Genomic DNA, 4,622 nt, shown 5'->3' on the forward strand with positions numbered 1-4,622 from the left:
TGAGTAGAGTGCCACATATACTGACTGGAAGCAACAATTCTGGGTTTTGGAAAAGTTACTTTTTAAGCCTGGCTTGCGGTGCTGAGGTTTGAACGGATGACCTACACCAGTGATGGCCAATCTATGACACGCGTGTCAGCACTGACACGCCTAGCCATTTTTGCTGACACGCTGCCGCATGCAGATTGATTGGGTGACTGTGTATTTTGTGGCCAAATTTGGTGTGATTTGGTCCAGTGGTTTTGTTGTTTACTCCATGGGAATTATGCACATTACATATATGTGTGTGTGTGTGTGTGTATAATTATATCATTCTTATTATTATTATATTATTCTTGCAGTATATTATTATATTATTGCTATTATATTATTATTATATTATTTATTATTCATGACTACATTGAAACTAGAATAGAGAGAAATCAGCATGGAAACTGCAAGAGGTACCATAGATTGTTGTACATGGAAATAATGGTAGTAAATAGTTTTTGATTTTTTAAATACAGTTATATACCACAATTATATATTTTTGTTATTTAAACTATACATATTACGAAATTACGTTTTTTTCCCCCTCAAAGTGACACACCACCCAAGTCATGCTAGGTTTTTTTTTGGTGAATTTTCACACACCAAGCGCAAAAGTTTGCCCATCATTGACCTACACCAACCTCAAGCGTATTACTATAATCCAACCTTTTGCATCAATAGCTGCTTCTCTTTATCAGTCTCAGACGTTCTTTTCTTTCAGCCCCCCCCCCCCCCCCCTATGAAAAACATCATTTTCCCTCCTTATCTCCTTGGATTAGACAACCCTGGTTGTCTAATAGTCTCGCTGTTCTGTCCTAGAAAGATTGTAGTGTTCTCAAAAATAACATTTCACAAGGAAACGGGTCGTTCTGCACTTCTTTTGGGTGATGGCTTTGTTTTGGAAAGCGGCGGCGTGTCATTGCGACCTTAATGGGTCACAAACTCTTCTCTTGGGATGAGATAAAAACTGCGTTGGGAGGAAAGATGGGAGTCATTGAGATACGACATAAAGCAAAACCTTTCTGTTCTACAGATCCAAAAAAAAACTTTGGGAAGTTGTAGAATTGTTTGACATCATTGAAAGTGACACCAGTGTTAGCCGTGGCCTATAAAGTCTCACATCTACGTACATCTTCAGCGTTAATGCACTTTGATGTCACTTTAACTGCCATGGTTCAATGCTATATGATGCAGGAAGCTGTAGTTTGGTGAGGCACCAGACAAGTTTGGCAGAGAAGGTGAAATATCATGTGAAACTACAACTCCTGGATAACAGGCAGACTAGTAATCAACTCCTTGTATAATCAGATTTTCAAAGGTTTTACCAACAGATGTGAAGGGCTAACTATTTATATATACTGTAGAGGCTCTTCCAAAAGGCCTTTGACACTTAATTTGTTGTTGGACTGATCTATCTGCCCATTTTATAATAGCCCCATTCTTGAGGTGTTGCCAATGTTATTTTGCACTTTATTGTCCATTTCAACCGTGAAATACTTTTCCCATTCCGGCACATTCTGTACGGGGTTCTATGAATTAGTCTCCTGTTTTAATATTGTATGTTTTTATGTCGATTTTATCGATTGTTTTATTGATAATTGATGTTTTATTGGTATAATTGTTTTATTGTTGTATCATTGATATTAGATTGTTTTATTGGGCTAGGCCCCATGTAAGCCGCCCCAAGTCCCTTCGGGGAGATGGGGCGGGGTATAAAAATAAAGTTATTATTATTATCCAACATAAAGGCTGGCAGAACGTTGGATAAGCGAACATGTTGGATTAAGAGAGATTAAGAAGCCTATTAAACATCAAATTAGGTTATGATTTTACAAATTAAGCACCAATACATCATGTTAAACAACAAATTTGACAGAAAAAGTAGTTCAATATGCGGTAATGCTATGTAGTAATTACTGTATTTACGAATTTAATCACAAAATATCACAATTTATTGAAAACATTGACTACAAAAATGCGTTGGATAATCCAGAATGTTGGATAAGCGAATGTTGGATAAGTGAGACTCTACTGTACTTACTAATCCAGGTTATTTGAAAAAGTCAGTTTTTAATTGTAAAAAATTTGGGGTTACCCTGTCATCATGCCAGGTTAACCACGAAAAACTCCCATCAGTTCTTAAAGTTGTTACGTTTGTTTTAGATGCATTATTTGTGGGGTTCAATGTGCTCTCTGGCTGTAGGGTAATCTACAACTCCCACTATTGTGAGTCAGTCCCCTCCAACCTCTCCAGGAGGTTGAGATAGTCGTGGGTGTTCTGATTGCTCCAGGTCTATCATCGGTGGAAGTCATGATTTCCTTGGTTGTGGGTGAACTACAACTCCCAGAAAGGAAAGTCAGTTCCCCCCAAACCTCTCCAGTAATCAAATTTTGACATATAAGGTATGTGTGTCAAGTTTGGTCCAGATCCATAGGTATTTGGGTTTACAGTGCTCTCTGGATGTAGGTGAACTACAATTCCCCCAAATCAAGCTGAATTTCTCCCAAAGACCTGTAGTGTGTGTGTGTGTGTGTGTGTGTGTGTGTATAAAAGAGTGATGGCATCACGGCAGCGGACAAAACAACAAAAGTAAACACCCCACAACCTCGAAAATTGACAGCACAACCCCTCATCCATGCCTCTAGGTTGATACAACAAAAAGAAAAGAAAAACAAAGTCCTAATTAGAGGGAGAGGAATAATGGTTTTTATCCAATTGCTGCCAGTTAGAAGGCTAAGCTCTGTTCACTTGGTCCTCTAGCAACCCACTCAGCCCAGGGGACCCTTTGCCTTAACTACCACAAATTCCTCAATATTTATTTCCCATACCACCAGACTTTGCCACAGCAACGTGTGGCCGGGCACAGCTAGTATATATATATATTTGCTAGTCATGGGGGATCTGTGTGCCAAGTTTAGTCCAATTCCATCTTTGGTAGAGTTCAGAGTGCTCATTAATTGCAGGTGAACTATACTATTGGATGACCAGCCTCATTATAATTCTATTCTGAATGTTATTAGGTTCCGTTCATCGGGGTATTTTAATCTAATGATTTTATCTTATATTGCTGCTGTAGTGTCCCCCCACCACCACCTTTGAAGTTGATGGATTTCCATTGGTGGTTGTTTGATATTATTACTGTTGTATAAACCTTTGTTTTAACTTCTGTTTTATCATCTTCTTGTGTTTTAAACTGTGTATATTGCTTAATGTATTGGCGCTGTTACTTTTGTAACGTTGTGAGCCGCTCCGAGTCCCCACTGGGAGATGGTGGCGGGGTATAAATAAAGTATTATTATTGACACAACGATGTTGTATGACACAGCAAACAAGATAGATATGCTGGATTTCATATCACAAAATCACAAGTCAAACACTTCCCAAGTGTCTAGGACTGTGTGATGTATTTTCGGATGATGCGCACAAATCCCAGTAGGGTGGCCTTTTGCAGCTGGCAGATCGTAATTTTGTCAATGTCTATTGTTTCCAAATGCCGTCTGAGATCTTTTGGCACGGCACCCAGTGTGCCCATCACCACCGGGACCACCTGCACTGGTTTCTGTCAGAGTCTTTGAAGTTCAATCTTGAGGTCCTGATAGCGGCTGAGTTTTTCCTGTTGTTTTTCGTCAATGCGACTGTCACCTGGGATGGCAACATCAATGATCCAAACCTTGTTCTTTTCCACAACTGTGATGTCTGGTGTGTTGTGTTCCAGAACTTTGTCAGTCTGGATTCGGAAGTCCCACAGTATCTTTGCGTGTTCATTTTCCACAACCTTTGCAGGTTTGTGATCCCACCAGTTCTTTACTGCTGGGAGGTGATACTTGAGGCATAAGTTCCAATGAATCATTTGGGCCACAGAGTTGTGCCTCTGTTTGTAGTCTGTCTGTGCAATTTTCTTACAGCAGCTGAGGATATGATCAATGGTTTCATCGGTTTCCTTGCACAGTCTGCATTATTATTATTATGTATTATTATTATTATTATTATTTATACATCCTAGTACCTACAACTCCGAAATGTCTAGGCCAATTCCCCTCAAAACCCACCAGTATTCAAATTTGGGCATATTGTCTATGCATGCCAGGTTTGGTCTGGATCCTTCATATGTACACACATACATATATTTCACTTTTATTATGTGTATAGATTATGTGTATAGATAGACAGATATTTAAACAGTCTGCCCTCCACATTAGTGGGTCAAACCTTTGGAGATTTGATTATACAAGGAGTTGATTACTAGTCTGCCTAGCATCTGGGAGTTGTAGTTTCTCATAGTCTTTCACCTTCTCTGCCAAACTAGGTTGGTAACTGAGAACAGGGATGGGAAACCATATTTCATCCATACCACACAATTATAGCGGCTTGATTCCACTTTAGTAGCCTTGCCTACATGGCAGGGAATCCTGAGGTTTTAATTCTCTGCCAGGAGCCTTAGAAACGTCTCGTTAATTAAAATTGCCATCAGCTACTTAGGAAAGAGGGATTTATGGTTAAATCATGTATCAATAGAGACGTCAAACTTGAGACAAATATAGATGATTCCTTTTTGCAAAAAAAAAGAGTCCCAAAAGAACTTCTTAAAACA

General features: G+C 39.1%; 1 protein-coding gene across 2 annotated transcripts in view; it reads left to right on the top strand.

Moving 5' to 3' along the window:
• Positions 1 to 4,622, top strand: part of ankrd65 (ankyrin repeat domain 65) — a 136,228-nt gene that overhangs the window by 41,153 nt on the left and 90,453 nt on the right. The window lies entirely within an intron of this gene.

Source organism: Anolis carolinensis, unplaced genomic scaffold (assembly GCF_035594765.1).
Source record: "Anolis carolinensis isolate JA03-04 unplaced genomic scaffold, rAnoCar3.1.pri scaffold_15, whole genome shotgun sequence".
In the NCBI taxonomy this organism is placed as follows: Eukaryota; Metazoa; Chordata; class Lepidosauria; order Squamata; family Dactyloidae; genus Anolis; species Anolis carolinensis.